The sequence below is a fragment of the Apus apus genome, chromosome 1 (genome assembly GCF_020740795.1).
Source record: "Apus apus isolate bApuApu2 chromosome 1, bApuApu2.pri.cur, whole genome shotgun sequence".
Classification (NCBI taxonomy): domain Eukaryota; kingdom Metazoa; phylum Chordata; class Aves; order Apodiformes; family Apodidae; genus Apus; species Apus apus.
Window position 1 is genome coordinate 28,145,923 of NC_067282.1, and position 17,462 is coordinate 28,163,384.

A 17,462-nucleotide genomic window follows, 5' to 3' on the forward strand; every position below is an offset into this window, starting at 1 on the left:
CACTAAATTATCTTCTAAAGTCTATTTCATTCTAATTAGATTTGTTTAATTAAGTTAACTTTATTCAGTCCAATGCTACGATGTTCAGTCTTTCTCAAGTGTATCCAGAGGCTTTGACACTCTGTCAAATGTGAGTCACTCAGAAATCCCAAGAAACTTTGGAAAAAGCTGAGTCTACGTTTGAAACTTACATGCTAAGTTGCTTGCCAAAATATCATGGCCAGCATTAGAGAGGTGTGGTACAATGTGTGACTGTGGGATCACAGGATAGGACCATAGGTACCCTGAAGTCCTGACTCCCACAAGACTCCCACAGGTCCTGTGAAAAAACCATTTCCTATTCCCATGGAAAGACCCCATTGCAGCCTCTGTAGCAGAAACCTTGTCTATAGTCATAACACTTCCATTCTCCCCAGAGATCCAGCTTTAATATTTCTTGTTTCTACAAAACTGTTTGCTACAGTAGCTCACTCTGCAAGTGCACCTCATCACAGTCAGTTAATTCATCATTTCTGCTGGTCTCATTAATCTCCCCCTCCCCTTCCACAGATAAACCACTTTTAATGGCTGTGTTAAATAACAAGCAGCATGCCAAGGAATATCTTGCATACTTCAGAAGGGTAATGTCCTACCAGATTTATCTGGGTGTTTAAATCCCATTTTTAAGAAGTTCTTTCGGTTACTGATCTACTGAAAGTAAATTCCATAATAATTTATTTCAGAAGGGGAAAAGGAATGAAAAGTTAGAATTATTACCTAGTATTTCAGTGTTTGCCTGACAGGTTAATATTTTTATTTCAAGTCCTCATAATAGGACTTCCCTCAGGTGAAACCCTGCATGTCATCAAAGTGTTTGCCCCTAAACATTGCTCTTGATTTCCTGGTCCCAGACATAACCAGCCCGGGCAGAGACCCCAGCTCACTGTTGGCAGGGGCCATGCCAAATCCACCTCTCGTCCTACCTGCTGTTTGCATCAGCCCAACAAAGATGTGATGGCTTCACCTTCCAGGGTAGGTGCTGGATGCCATCCATGCCCACATTCCCACATGGCCAGAGTCTGCAGCCCTGCAGCCCACACTGCAGAAGCAGCAAAGCAGGATGCAGTGCCTGGTCCTCACCAAACCCTCCCTGTGCCTACCCAGCATGTCCAGATACTACAAAAACCCCGTTTTCCACTTCTTTGTTTATTTTTTTTAAAGCTAAGCCATTGACTTTCTAGGCAGTAATAATTTTCCAGCCATCAAACAGGTATAGGGATTGTGGTATGTGCCTGCCACAGCCCCAGACCACAGCTGAGAGCTCTGAAAACCCTCTCTTATTAGCCCCAACAGGATGTCAAAGCCAGGTTCAAACATTAAGCCCTCACTGTCTCAGCCAAACTTACATATTTTGCAGCTAATTATTTTTCAAGCAGGATGGGCTGGTGTGGCAGAAGCCAGACATGGGGATCAGGTGGATCTGCCTCCATCTTTCACTTAAAGCAAGCCCACCAAAAATACAGAAATGCTTTTCATCTTGAAACCTGGGATTTATTATAAGATCCTGTCATAGATAGGGTGGGGAAATCCACAACCAGAAGGCAGAATTGTTGAACAATTGTCCCAGAATACAAGCTACAATTAAAAACACACATTTCTCACAAACACTTCCCTTTCTTTTTTTTTTTTTTCAGCTACACTCTTTACAGGTTTATTTATTTGTATGTGCACCAGAACGTAAGCTCTCCAAATAGGAAACATGGTGAAAGTAAACACTGAAAAATAACACCATGGGATTTTTTTTTTTAACTGCTTTACCAAAGCTAAACTAAAAATTATTTTAGATCCATATTCAGCCATGTTCATCCAGCCTCCCCCAGATCAGCATATCCCAGTGTGTGGATGTATTGTTTTACTGACTTGTTTTCAGCCATGGTCAGTTTGCCTTTCTGAGGGGCTATTTATGTCTTCTTTAAATAATAGGAGGCTATACTGTCTCTTGTCATTTTAGCACAGTCTTCACAAGCTATGATCTCCTGTACGTTTTCAATGAACTGCTATTTTGTTCCTCATCCAGAGATTCACAAGCCACCTGTCCCATGCTTCAAACATGACTAAATAAGTGTGTGGTGTCCCAGAAGCACAGTTAAGTGTTTCTGAAGACTGTGTGATCTTCCTGTAAGACATAAAAATAAGGAACTGAACTTTTCTTGATCAGGCTTGTTTTACTAGCATTGCAGCATTAAATGGTGTCAATTTTTGCCATGCTTTGGAAGGCTGCCTGCTCCTCATGCTGTGAGCAGGAGAGCCAGAGTCTCTAGCAGGGCACTGCTGTGGCTACCCGAGCAAACCGCCTGCAATTCACCACCTGTGAGGTGCCACCGGTCCCTAAAATGAGACAGGCATTGAGTGGTTTTCTTCTTTTTTTTTAATCACAGAGGTTCAAAAGGCAGTTGCATCTCATGTAAAACACAGTTATAATCACGACCAGCCTTTATGTCTGCAGCCCCTGCCATTTTCAAACAGGAATTACTGCAGACCAGAGTAGTCCCTGCGGGTGCAGATCAGGGTCTGACCTCATTACCCTGCTGTGAATCTAGCATAATTCAGTCACTCACAGCAGGTACTTTGGACTTGCACCAGTGTCACTGTGCTCAAACTCTACCTCTCTGCCTGTCTTAAGAAGAATGTTCAGAAAAATATGCCAAAAATGTATTTTCCCTGGTAGAGGGACTGGCTAGGAGCATATCCTTGGTTAACAGAAATCTCTCACCATCTGGTCATTCTTATCACAAATACTATCGTCACCTCTGCAAAATTCAGTGTCCTGTAGCATTGGGTACTCCAGGGGGCACAGTGGGACTGAGCTTCACAATGAATACAGTGTGAGTGCCTGCAGAATATTTTGGGTCACTGCTTAGCCTGGACATTGCCTTACACTGCACACAAGGATCTTGGTAAGGCCAGAGAGAAAGGCAAAGCCCACATAATCTGTATGTATAAAGTTTGATGCAGGAAACTCTTCCTTTTATCTGAACCAATGCTCCACACAGATGGATTGTCCTACCTACAACAGCAGACTTAGGGCTTTGAATGTCTGAGGAGAAAAATCATAGAATGGTTTGGCAGGGACTTATCTAGTTCCAGACCCTCAGTGTGGGCAGTGACACCTCCCACTAGACCACGTTGCTCAAAGCATTCAACCTGTCCTTGAACACTTCCAGGGATAGGGCACCCACAACTTCCCTGTGCAACCTGTGCCAGGGGCTCACCACCTCCACATTAAATAATTTCTTCCTAATATATAACCTTAGTCTACCCTCTTCCAGTTAAAAGCACTCACTCTTGTCCCATCACTACCATCTCTTGTAAAAAGTTCCTCCTCAGCTTTACTGTAGCCCCTTCTGGAGCTGGAGGGCTGCTACAAGGTCTCTCTGGAGCCTTCTCTTCTCCAGGCTGAACAGCCCCAACTCTCTGCCTGACTTCATAGCAGAGGTGTTCTAGCCCTCTGATCATTTCCTGGCCCTCCTCTGGACTTGCTTCAGCAGCTCCATGTCCTTATTGGGTTGTGGGCTCCAGAACTGGACTGAGTACTTCAGGCAAGGTCTCATGAGAGCAGAATAGAGGAGGAGAAACACCTCTCTTGACCTTCTGGGTACACCTATTTTGATGCAGCCCAGGATATGATTGGCTTTTTGGGCAGCAAGTGCACATTGCTAGCTCATGTTGAGCTTCTTATCAACCAATAATCGCAAGTCCTTCTCCCCAGGGCTGCTTACCGTCTATTCTCTGCCCAGCCTGTGTTTGTGCTTGGGATTGCCCCAACCCACGTGCAGAACCTTGCGCTTGCCCTTGTTGAATTTCATGTGATTGGCATGGGCCCATCTCTCAAGCCTGCCAACGTCCCTCTGGATAGCATCTCTTCCCTCCAGCATGTCAGCCACACCATATAGCTTGGTGGTGTTGGCAAACTTGCTGAGGGTACGCTCAGTTCCACTGCCCATTTCACTGACAAAGATGTTAAACAGTGCCAGTCCCAAACCCAAATCCTGAAAAACAGCACTCAGCATTGGTGTCCCCTGGGACATCAAGCCTTTGACTGCAAGGCCTTGAGAGTGACCAGCCAATTCCATATTCCAACTGTGATCTATCTGTCAAGTCCCTGTCTCTCCAATTTAGAGAAAAGGGTCTTCTGTGGGAAAAAAATATTAAAGTTATAAAAAATATATATTTCTCAATGCCTTAGAAGCATGGATGTGTTATAGGTAGCCTAACTTGATTGTGTTTTACACTTGTTTCTGAGCTAGAATTAAAACTACCTCAGCTGATGGTTGGTGAAGACTCAGACCTGCCACTACAGCACATTGTGGGCTTCAACTTTTCCCACCACGACCTTGCAAATTGCAGCAAACCACCCTTCCCTTGCATCACCTTCTTGTGAGCTCCAGGGACTGACAGCAGACTTCCTAATGTGTTCACTGCTTGAAGGTGCAATTGAGTGAGATCAGATGGGAGTTAGAGGAAGGAAAATAAATGTCGATATGTTTGCATCCACATATTGTCTAAAGAGCTAATTAGTCTTGTTTCTGGTAAACACACTTGAGGGGGATGACACCAATCAGCCAAAATAACTTGCCATTTCCCTGTAGACCTTCAATGCATTAAAGAAAAAAGTAAATTAGCATGCACTTTTGACACCAACACAACTCTGTGCATGCTTTCTGAACACCACTGTTATTGGCTGTTTGTGAAGGAATCCAAAAGTGTCTCCATCTGTCTGAATCCCAGGTTCCCATAACTGTGGTGGTCCTGCAACCCCAGGGTACTTTTCCCTGTTGGGTACCAAAAGCAATCATCATCTGGAATTAGCCTGGGCAGTTTCCTATAATTAGGGCCCTAATTAGTGCTGCTGTGGGAGCACAGTGCCTCTCAGGGTGCAGTCTCAGGGCAGAATAGGTGACATGAGCTGAGGCAGAAGAAGACTAAGAGCCAGAACAGCAGAAACACCTTGAATACTGTAAAAATGGGCAATAACTCGATAATACTGAGTAAGAGCTCCTTCAATTAGTGAGTAATAACAATTTGTGCTATAAATTTGAAGCTCCTCAGTAGTGAAACACCAAGGAAGTCAGGAGTCTGAGTGTACTGCCAGGTCCCAGGACAAAGATGTTGCAAGGATCCAAGACAGCCTTGTAGCATTGAGGCACATTAAAGGAGCCATGAAAAGTCTGCAACATTGAAATGCCCTAAAGACCTAGGGCCATGACACTAGAGAAGCCCTTTAAAGCAAACTTACATAGGAGAGTTAAGCAGCCAGGAAGAAATCAGGTAGATTAACAAAAAACCCCTAAGATGCCCAGCTGATTAAATGAAACCAGAAGCGAGTAAACAATTTAAACTAAGCAAGTGAATAAATATTGTAGATATGAGAAGAGAGGGGATTACAGACCTGAGGATGCTGAGAAGATTGACATAGTGAAGTATAAACAGCAATAGGTGAAGAAGCCAGATAGGGTGTCTAAGTCTAATCCTTTCATAACACAGCACCATAAAAGGTCTTAAAGCAAGGCTGGTCAAAATTTTCCATCAAAACTTCTCTACTGAACAGCAAAAAGAGTACTTTTATATGATTACTCTGTCTAATACTATTTTTTACCCGCAACAGCTGCTTTCCATGAAAATTTTCAACATTTTGTGGAAACACCAAAAAACCCAACCCTCTGTTTATGGCAACTGAACATTTTCAGACACAAAAAAAATTGAACATTTTTGGTGAGCATTACAAAATGACCTGTAGTTTTGAGACATGACTAATCTCTTTGTTGCCAAACATTGAATATTTTTTGGTTTTCCAATAAAAAGTCCAAATTTTCCTCTGGGTGTGGGGGGGGGACTTTCCAAACCAGCAGCACTTTAAATGTCAAAAGGAAAAATTCATACTTAATTCCTGCCTTTAGAAACGGCCAGTCTTGGGCGTCTGTAAAGAAACAGTATTGGGGTCTGGGCAAAGGGTAAAACCAAGGAAACAGCCTTGTTCTGGACAGGCTGCAAACAGAAATGGAAAGAAACAGGAAAATCAGGGGGGAAAAAAGAAATTTAAAAAGTCATTGAAGTTATTAGGCTGAGAGACACAGTGAGAGAACTGGAGCACAGATCAGTGGTTTTGTTGTGGAAAGTGTTGAATAGTCTGGGTTTGGATGGCTGAGAAACAGTTTGTAACTGAGCTTCTAAAGACTTGGAGACCAAGTAGTCACAGTCTTGAATGCTTGGCCAGTCAATGGCTCTGGCTGCCTCGATATCCTTGGTTGTTTTATAAGGATTGAGAAATGAGTGGTACATAATTTTTTTATCAGCCATTGCCAGGGCAGGCATTGTCAGGCCAGAAACATTTCTTTAGCCTAGAGAAGTATCATTCAGTAAAATAAATACATTACTGAAAGAAGTTAAATCAAAATCTAAAATCCTAACATTTATTGCAGGAATCTTATATGGTGCTGTATATTAAAAATGGTTATTTAAGGAAAATGTTCTATTGGATTGGAGCCAACCCTTGTGTTCTTAGCAATAAAATATTTCATCTCATTTCACCTCCAACTTTTGATCTTGCAGCAGGTATCACCAGAAGATGGCAGGGTAAGCCAAGGCAGCTGTAAATGTCATCATGCATTAGTACAAGACCTGGAGTTAATTTAAACCTATTTATTTGCATGATTTCCTTGCTTTCCTAGCACCCAGCAGCTAACTTTACGAATGTAATAGTGGCCCAGAATAGATCTTTCTCATGAAATTTCATATTTAAACATGGTGCTGCAAATGATTCCCAGCAGCCTCAGCTGAAGTGATAATAGAGGCCAAGTAGCCAAAACTTGTGTAAGAAGTAAAAACCATTCTCCATGGGTCCCATGCAGCCTCTGAAAACTTCACTAAGCCAAAAGATAGTTAGAACATAAGAAAATCATAGGATGAGGCACCATTCTATTAAAGCTGGGGAAGAGGCTGTTGAAGCTGATGGCCTGGTATCGGAGCTATGATGAAGCAGACAAGGTAGGAAGAAAAATTTCCCTGTAAAGAAAAATATTAAAGTGTTGCAGCTCTGCCTGGCCATGTTAGACATAAGGAAGAGAGGCAATGTCGCACTGCAGAGACAAAAAATGGTGTCAGGTAAATTAGTCAGATATCAGGTAAAAAGAGTCCAAGCCTGCTCAGAAATCAAATGGTCATGGATGGATCTGCACCCTGGTTGTAAAGTTAGACAACATGAACTCTGGGAGGAGGTAACGTGGCAGGAATAGCATCCTCAGAGATTGCTCAGCTCACCAATGTGGATATCAAATATTTGTTGTCAAAACCAAAACACATTGCCCTTTTCGGCATAGGGGTAATGGTATTACAATGGTAAGGAAAGGAAAGGAAAGGAAAGGAAAGGAAAGGAAAGGAAAGGAAAGGAAAGGAAAGGAAAGGAAAGGAAAGGAAAGGAAAGGAAAGGAAAGGAAAGGAAAGGAAAGGAAAGGAAAGGAAAGGAAAGGAAAGGAAAGGAAAGGAAAGGAAAGGAAAGGAAAGGAAAGGAAAGGAAAGGAAAGGAAAGGAAAGGAAAGGAAAGGAAAGGAAAGGAAAGGAAAGGAAAGGAAAGGAAAGGAAAGGAAAGGAAAGGAAAGGAAAGGAAAGGAAAGGAAAGGAAAGGAAAGGAAAGGAAAGGAAGGAAGGAAGGAAGGAAGGAAGGAAGGAAGGAAGGAAGGAAGGAAGGAAGGAAGGAAGGAAGGAAGGAAGGAAGGAATAGAGAAAACCTAAAAATTACTTAATTACTTGCAGGAAAGGAACAGGCTGGTTTCTGGAACAAGGCAAATAAAAGGATGCCCAAGAAAAGGAAAGTCTGAGTCTCAGGCTGTTTCTCCTTCAAATTCCTTTCCAAATAGAGGCATGGTGGCCATTGAAAAATGTGGTTTCTGTGAGGGTAGAATTTCCAGGGAAGGATGGGGCACGTTTTACTTGGATGCTGCAAGAGCTTGTCATTAGGGGTGTGGCAGTGCAGTATGCCCATGTTGCCTTTCTCTTTAGACTCAGCAGAGATGTGAACTATCTGTTCTGCCTGTAAAAGTCAGAGTTACAGTTGTTGATGCCAGCAGATGCAGGTTAACAAAATAGAAAAAAGAAGAACACAGTCCAGAGTTAACGGCAAAGCTACACAATTCCTGAATTACCTGTGGGACCAATCCCATTTGATTGACCCTAGAGAAGCTCTTGTGATTTCAGCATACTTTCGCCTGGTTTCCGTCCTTGCGCATGAAGTATTTCCATTAAGACTGTGTATAAATTTAACTTTCTATAGTGAAATCTGTGTCAGACTGGAGGTCTGGCTGCAGGTTAACTTCAACCTCACAAAATAAGCATAGGTCATTTTCAGTCCCAGTGCAGGATGGGACATATAGTCACTTCTGTTGGTTTGCTGCTTAAAGAAAAAAAAAGCATTAATGAAAATGATGAATTATAGTCTCAATCTTTACATTAATTAATTCTCTTTCACTGGCTTGAATTTTTAGGTACTTTTCCTTAAAGAGCAGGATAAATTTAAAAGCCGGCTTCTGAACTCATTAAGGCCAGTATAAATAAGAAGTCACTGCTCATGCTAATGGAAATACGCTAGTGTATAAATTAGCTAAAACATATTTTATTTCACTTAAACTGGTTTTTGATGTATTATGTCTAGTTCCACTCCTTCCTTACAGTTACCTTGCAACGGGTGTTGCTGTGCATTGCACACTTGCACAATATATAAGACTATTAAATAAACAGGGATACAACAAAAATATGAAGTTTCAGAATATTCAGGAAATCATCATTTCCTGGAGCTGAATAAACACTTTAGAAAAAACTCACCCAGCAGGAAATGGAGCTATCTGAAGTGGCCAGTAGGTTCAGAGGATGTGGGAAGGGGTTTGTTCAGAGGCGTTAAATAAACAGAGTAAAATGCCTTGGGAAATAGTTCCCTTTATTTGCTTTCTTGGCTAACAATGTTCATTTTACATTCAGCCTTCAACACAAGAGACACAAACAGGCCCCATGCAAGATTATGAAGCTGAGTGTAAACTGATACACAGTTTTCCTGGTTCTGCAGGCATCCTGAAATGATAGCTAAGGGAGATCATGCTGCCCTGCTCAACTCCTGAGCATGCTACCTCTGCATAGTTAGGATTTGGGAAGTTAAAATTTATCAAATAAACCGTTTCACTGCTTTCAAACTTAACAGGTCCACTTATCTCTTGGCAAAGCACCAACTGACCTCCAAGTAACAGGAAATGATACAACCATATGTTGATAGAAAAGCCTGTGGCATATCAAAACCTGCTAACTGGGAGACAACATAAAACCAAAAGTCTAAACATCAGAGTGACAGAAAGGAGGAGAATGTGCATCATTATATTCATGCTTAGATATTCCATCTTCTACAGCCTTCTGACTTAATACATCTGTGAAGCTGACACAGCATTTCATGGGTGCTGCACTAGAATGTCACAGAATACGAGGACCATGCTGCAGTTTTCAGGTCTAGCCATGCTTTAGGAAAACAGGGTTTTCAGTCCAGGCCCTTGAGCCAGAGTCAGATACACCACGATAAGCACAATCTATATATAACTGTTCATTGTTTTTTTCTCCCATTATTCTCTCTCCATACCTTAATTTGTGCTGAGCTTTCATTTCCTCCATGAGACTGCTAGAGAGAAATGGATGATCTCAAATTCTCTGTGTGGCCTTGAACTGGTCACCATGAGCAAAGTTTCCTATGGGTTCTACTTGAGTGTCATTCCTATACCCCAGTAAAACCAATAGGTTAAATGGAATTACACAGTTACCATGCATAAGGAGATCAAGCTGAGAGGAAATATGTATTTGCAACTTTATGGGCCTAAACAGCTTAATAAATGTATCATTACTTTCCATAAGTCTCAGTTGCTGATGTTTGAGATTGAGTTTGGGATCCCTTTATGCTGGTGGAACACAAGGACTTCTGGAGTCTATGCCATCTTTTACTGTCCAATGCTTGGCACCCTGGATACCCAGCAGCACCTCTTAATAGAATATTAATGGCAGTGATGTCACCCGGACCTGCATTTCATAGAGTCTCTGAGGATCAAGAGAGCTGTCTTTTACAGGGTTGTACCCCGTTATGGGGCACACATTTTTCTCTTCCTGAGACATGAACAGGAGGGTCAGAAATAATGAAGGAGGCAGTGGAGAAGCACAGTGAGGGAAGAGCTAATGGGTGAAGAAAAAAATTAGGGGAGAGCTTACAGCAAAAGAAGCCAGAAAAGATACATTAAGGACTTTGAGAAGAAGCAGAAGTAATATTTAGGGGACTGAGAAAAGGAGGAAGAAGAAGAAAGCAAGAGGAAAAAAATTCCAGTGGGTGTGATAACAGAGTTCTGATGAGGCTTCACACACTTCAAACAAGAAATATGGGCCCCTTCCCGACATAACTGGGCTTCCACTGCCAGCAAAATTATTTCCACAGCTGAGACTGCAATGCCAGTGAATGTCTGTAATCGGCCCATCCAGGTGCTCTGTGATACAGGCAGCAACAGACTCAACCCATTAAAGTGATGGGAATAAATCTGAGGGCCAGGAATGAGTACTTGGGCCCCTGCTTGGCTAAGGCTGTGCAGAAACGAGAACATAAGTAGCCAAAAAAAGACACATTTAAGGTATAACTCAACAAAAATAAGAAACAGACCTTTTGATAGCAGACGTTAACAAATCAAGTTTGGGGAACTTGAACCAGCTATGCTGCAGGAGGGACAGGGACTGAAAGCTGATGTAAGAGTACTATATGCCAAATTTGCAGAGGATACTGAAATTCCATCTATTTAAATTTTTAAATTGGACTTATGTTGGTAAACTTTCCCATCTGAGCTTTTAATTAATATCATACAAGCTAAAGCCTGCAGAGATTCAAAGTCTCTTCAGTTTTTCTGATTATGCAGTTAGCTTCTGGCAACCCAGTGAACACCAGCATGATTTCTCTGATAGGCCCCTGAGCTCAGCAGGCAAGTGCAGCAGCATCAGTGGCCACTCCATCAGCAGCAAGCTGCAGCTATGCTTCCCAGACACTTAGCAGAGCTGAGGTCAGGGCACTGAGCACTGCTTGTTCTGCAAGTAGCTTTATTGACTTTTAGAATATTATTAATCCAGTGCAAATAGGAGTATGACAATTTGGTGTGATGGGAAAGAGAGAGATATTATCACCAGACCTATCTTTTCAAGTGTGGCTCCAATACATTGAGTGCATTGTGTAGCAAGAGTAGGTGAGATTTTCTATAAACAAAACAGCAACCCAAATCCTGTTGAACATCTCCCCATGAATCTGTACCAACAAATGATAAGACCAGGCTGCAAGGTGCCTTCTGGGGCTCCACATTGAACTCAGTGCTGTTGCAAGCAACCACATCATAGGATCTCTTTCATAACCACTAATTCACTTATGCTTACTAGGGCATCAGAGTGTTATCTTACAACTATGTCAAATATTTGTCTTTTTATCACTGCCACGCAGAGGATTTTGTGAAAGAATCCAGTTCTTGGACTGGACAGAGAACAACATGGCTGCTAGTGCATCAGCTTTTCTTGGCCCCTGTCTGGTCTTTGCTTGCACAGGACTTAAATGTTCACTACATAGATTTAAACTCATGATCAGATCCTTATATGATTTAAAGTTATGGGAGTATTCCATACTAACAAAACTGAATCAAAGCATTGCTCCATTGGACAAAGATAATTTTAAAGATAACCACCCGCTTTACCAAGAGGCTTTCCACAGTCAGCAGCTGAATGACTCCAAGCTAATGTAACTCCGCTCCCACACAGCGCTCAGCATGTGACCAGCAAGATCCCTGCCCTCGTTTTAGGGCAGGAACAAGACTGGGGCATGAAGAAGCTCACCTCATGAGGAGAGATGGTGGTTTCTCCAAGGCTCCTCAGTGTTCCATGTGATGCTAATGCTGTCCTTTCTCTGCTCACTGCTTGCCTGGGCGGGCCTCTGCTTCAGCTGTGAGGGAAGAGACCCAGGAAACTGCTTCCATTACTTGCTCTGTCTTTAATTCACCAGCATTGAAAACTCTCCCAGGAAAACACCCTCCTGCAGTTACATCAGCAGTGCCACAAAGCTAAAAGTTTGCAACATCACCTGGAAGGGGTTAATTTAAGCAAATAGCTGGGCAGTTTTAGAGGAGCACCAGGGGGTCTAAGTCTTCAAGCAATCTCATCTTGTGTTTTCTCAGCCCACCTCCCTGAAACCAGTTTGTGAACTCCCTCAGGCAAGAGCCACAGATCTGAATGGGTTCAGTCAATGGCCTAGCTGATTGAGGATGGCGAAAATCAAACATGGGTAAGAAAATGCCCTTTGCCTGCTTTCAAATCTGCCCAAAACCAGCATGCGAAGTCAATCAAGACACCTACTTGACACTGATTTTGCAGCCCTCTTGATTTCAGGCTTCCTTAGCCACTGGCATCTCTGCTTGCAGGCCAAGGGTGCCAGCATCAGCCCTCTCCCCTTGGTGAGGCACTGCAAAAGTAATGGTCCACTGCTCACGTGCAAAGAAAGAGGTGAAAAATCTCCCACTTCGAAAGCCCAAATCGCAGCCAATGCAAAAGGCAGTGAGTGACCTGTCTCCTGGGGAAGCTCAAATCCCCTGTAAAGGAGAGAAAATAAAGGAGAATCTACCATCAACTCCCAAATGAATTATAAGTCTCCTGGGAAGAACACAGCGTATTTCCTTTGGTAAATCATTAGTCACAAAAAAAAAACCAACTTACTGTATCAGGTTGGCTGGGGAATTTCTGAAGTTTGACCAAATTCAATAAACAGTTTTTGCCAAAACAAATTAGGACTAGGGTTTTTTAAGTGTCAGAAACAGTTTGTTTAGACACTTTCTCAACATAAGCCCTTCACATTTTTGAAATATTTAACTTCTTGGATACTTATAATGAAAGTCGTGTAAATAAAGGTATGTTGGTGGTAGTTAACCTTCTACTCAATAGAACAGTATTAATGGCCTCAGATGAAATATTAAAGCTGCAAGTTTGATTTCTTCCTCTGGTTCAAGAAGCTGCACCCTCATCCCAGAAAACAGGACTGTCCTTCAGTCAGTGCCAGCATGTTCCTGCTCTCATGGATCATTGAGGATCTTCTGCAAACTAGGCGTCCTTTCTGATTAAAAGACCTGACTTGAACTAAAGTCTTCTACCTTTTTGGAGGAGAGTAGCAACTTTACCAGCTGATGGTCCTTCTCAGTTTTTCCCAGTATTCTGCCAGCCTCTGCCAAGGCTGAAAATGTTCCAAGGACTGCTGGGAGGGGAGGATGACCGATGCACAGGAGGGAGTCCCAGGCTGGGCAGGCAGCCAGCAGAGCTGCCTACATCAGCACATCCCACATTCCCTCATATCCTGGGCAGAGGAATAGCCAGGGGTTCCTTTTGAGTCCAAGAGATGCCCAAGCTGCTGTCAGCTTTATGAATCTAGAACTTGATTTTCTTGGTTTCTACTTCATACCTCCAAGAGGAAAATGTTCTATTAATTTTTATGCCAAAGTTTTTGTTTGTTATTTTTTTTTATGGTCTTTTCACATAGGGGGAAAATCCTGATAATGGGAGAGAAGGACTCAGTCTGCATTACATTTTTTTAATTCAATTACTTTTCAGATCAGGCAATGAATTTATTAGTTGATTATTTACACAATACACCCTCAGTGTCCCTATTTCTCCCATTTCCATTTTATTGGTCTTGGTGAGATAGGCCAGTTGTTTCCATATTGTCCCAGACTTCTCTCTGGCACTTTCTGCCTAGCTTGGTTCTTGTCAGGGACCACATCACTGTGCTGCAGAGTGCCTGAGAAGACCAGCTGTCTTTTCAGTTTGGATAAGGCAGCAAGGAGGTCTAATTGGTCCCCACATCCCTAGAAAAAAAATTGAAAACGTAACCTCACTAACCCCTAGCCTCAAAACCCATTTTATACATCACCATCTGCATTTCTAGTAGATACAGTGGAAAATAAAGAATATGTTTTTTTGGCATAAAAAGATTAAGAACCCAACATAATTTTCCAATTTTACTTTTTGTGACATGCTTCATTGTATAGCTGAGGGAGAAATCAGCTGAATTTCCCTCATGCCTAACCATATGATCAGGAGGCAGCTACTGCGGGTACAGTTCTGCAAGGACCTCTTTTGAAGTCAGAAGTCAAAAAGACTTTCAGGGGTTTAAAAGCCTTTTTAATGTGGTCTCTTTTCTGTGTGGAGCAGAGTCCACACTTAAAGGGCTTTCTATCTGCCTGTGAGAAATATGTTTCTTGAAACCCGTTTTTCAACCCTGCCCTACAAAATCTGTGTAAAAGCTCAGACCACTCAGTAGATCCTCACATGCTTCAAAGTATGCTCATCTTAACCATGGTCCTGTGAGGTCCCAAAACCAACAGCAGTTTAGTCTGGATCAGATAACACAGGTCACGGTCTAAAGGCTGAATGTAAATATACATTAGAAAGGTAACAAAGACTCCTTTTTCTCCTTATTCCTTCAAAGCCAAGGACATCTACTTTGCACTGAACTGATTTTACTTTTCATGGGGTAACCTCATTATATCTTCATTTTGGGGCCACTATTCAATGTGAGTGCTCCGTGCCCCTGGCAGGTACCAAGCTTGCAGTGGTCCAGCAGGACCAGGTCCCCACATCCCTCTGATCACAGACCACAATCATCAGGGGCACGGCAGGCATCGCTGTGCTCCAAAAAGTGACTTATCAGGGAAAGTCCAGCAGACATTGCCTCAAAAAGGGCAGAGGGGTGCCTAACATGGTAATGTTTGCTGTCGTCTCTGGTCATGACATATCTTGTAGGATCCATGTGCATGGTGTCCCTAAGGCCTTGTCTTTCCTCCTACAACAGGACGACAGCTGGGACATGGCTACCTTGTGCCAAAATACCCACCAGCAATGTATGTGCACACTCCACTGGGCCTGCCACATTGGTGGGGTCCACCACATTGGTGGGGCCTGCATGGTAATAGGAATCAGGTGGCTGCGTTCCTCTCCTTTAAGCTTCAAGTAACAATGGAAAGTGTGTGTGGGTCTGGAATCACCAATTTTATCCCCTCCTCATTCAGTTTGCCTCCCAAAGTAACATCTCGGGTTGCTGTGTATCCCTATGTGACAAAGGGAAAAATGGAAAAAGGGGGGAAGAAGGATAAAATCCAAACAGCTTCTGGAATAAATTTCAGTCTTCACAGTCCTGTCACCCAGTCTGAGTGCAACAGTAGAAGTAATTATGCAACCGTTTTAAAATATCACGGTGACATATGAGGTAATGCCACTTTCTGCACAGGCTCCTTTGGGAGCTGCCAGGCTGCCGTGAGCCGCCTTGCTGTCAGCAGCGTGTTAGGAACAGGCACTCATCTGCCTTCAATTTCACAGGGGAACAAGGGTTTCCAGAGCCCAGGCAGAGAAACTTCCTTCTGATGTGAAAGTCCCCTTCATTTCTGGATGATCCTTTAATGAAAAGAGGAGTTGCTGTGATTCTGATTTGGGAAAACATTTGTTATCTGAATGGTTCACAGATCAAGTCCTTCAAACTGGCTGAGAGCTGCTGTGAGAGTGTGCTCAGCCATAGGGAAGCGTGGAATAAGGCTAGACATGAAATGTTTTTGTAGCCTGATTGCTAACTCCTCTCCAGAAATTTTGCCTAAAGTCACCCAGAGACTCTGAGAAAGCAAACTACAAGTCTTCTTTTACTAGACCAAATAGTTGTTATTTTAGCATTTCTTTCATAGTGAGTGCATAAAACAAGCAAAGCCTGACTAATCCCACAACCTTCTCTTCAACTCCAGTTACAAAACCACACAACACAGCAAGTCTAGCATGTTCCCCCAGACTAGCGAGTTACGAGGAAACTGTCCTTTTTCCCCTCTTGCATGGTGTAAGAGCCCATCACCCACGTCACTTCCATCTTTATTCCTGGCTGTTTCTTCAAATGTGGCCTAAGCTTGAAGCTTACATGGAGTGCTGAGGGCTAGCCATGCTTGGGGTGTGCGTCAGCAAACCCAGCAGGAATGCTTGGTCCTTCCTCTATCCAGTCTGCTTCGGTGAACAAGATCTTTGTCCTGTGCAAAGGTGCCAGACGTGTTTAGACTCTCATAAACAACTCCAAAACTCAGCCTGTGCCTACACCTGAGCATATGCTTGCATGCAAACAGAGAAGCCTGGATAGGGTATTCAGGAAAGACCCATGATTAATAGACAACATTGACATACCCATTCTCCGAAGGAAACAGAATATTTTGGGGTTGGAGAGGACAGACTTGATTATTTACACAATGATATGTGATTCCTCTGACCAAATGTCTCCCCACAGATGTCATCAGGCAGGATTGCCTCTTTGGGTCTGCAGTAAGAGAAAAAAATATTTTTTAAAACAAGTAAAGAAGAGGATACAGGCAACTAAAAGACAGTCAGGTAGCTTTCCTTCAGTTCTTGGAAAATTATAGAGCAAGTCTCCAAGCAGGAAATTTCACTGCACATGAAGTGAAAGACAGCAACAGTGAAGAGCCAGCGCGGATTAACAAATCCTGTGAGCTTGTGGGGATCATAGAATTATAGAACGGTTTGAGCTGGAAGGAACCTTAAAGATCATCTGGTTCCAAAATCCCTGCATGGGCAGGGACACCTCCCACTAGACCAGGTTGCTCAAAGCCCCATCCAACCTTGCCTTGGACACTTCCAGGGAGGGGGCATCCACAACTTCCCTGGGCAACCTGTTCCAATATCTCACCACCCTCAGAGTAAATAATTTCTTCCTAATATATAACCTAAATCTACCCTCTTCCAGTTTAAAGTCATTCACCCTTGTCCCATCACTACAAGCTCTTATGAAAAGTCCCCCCCCAGCTTTCTTGTCGCCCCTTCAGGCGCTGGAAGGCTGCTACAAGGTCTCCCTGGAGCCTTCTCTTCTTCAGGCTGAACAACCCCAACTCTCTCAGCCTGTCCTCATAGCAGAGGTGCTCCAGCCCTTTGATCATCTTCATGGCCCTCTGCACTTGCTCCAAGAGCTCCATGTCCTTCCTGTCCTGAGGGATCCAGAACTGGACACAGTATTCCAGGTGGGGTCTCATGAGAGTGAAGGAGAAGAATCACCTTCCTTGACCTGCTGGTCACACTTCTTTTGACACAGCCCAGGATACAGTTGGCGTGAATGAAGACTGAGCACACAGAGAGCTGTATTAGCAGAATAGGCAGCTGGCTGAATGGTTATTCCTCTCTGCTCAGCACTTGTGAAGATACCTGTGCAATAGCATTTTGGGCCTTGATCAAAAGTAAGGAAAAGGTTTTACCATGGCACTAGCACAAGTTGCCCACAGAAACTCTGGCATCTCCATTCCTGGAGATACTCAAAATGCAATTGGACAAGACTTTAAGCAACCTGATCGAACTTCAAAGTCGACTCACTT

The 17,462-nt window shown here is 43.1% G+C and overlaps 1 long non-coding RNA gene across 3 annotated transcripts in view; it reads right to left on the reverse strand.

Annotated features, from left to right (window-relative positions):
* Positions 1 to 17,462, reverse strand: part of LOC127386195 (uncharacterized) — an 81,658-nt gene that overhangs the window by 9,173 nt on the left and 55,023 nt on the right. For 2 of the 3 annotated variants that reach the window (XR_007889830.1, XR_007889828.1), the window contains 3 exons: positions 16,270 to 16,399; positions 12,427 to 12,659; positions 11,911 to 12,016 (listed from right to left, as the gene is read on the reverse strand). This is a non-coding gene — a long non-coding RNA (uncharacterized LOC127386195). Of the gene's footprint in view, positions 1 to 8,177; positions 8,423 to 11,910; positions 12,017 to 12,426; positions 12,660 to 16,269; positions 16,400 to 17,462 lie in introns of all 3 variants that reach the window. The other variant, XR_007889829.1, reaches the window with a different exon arrangement.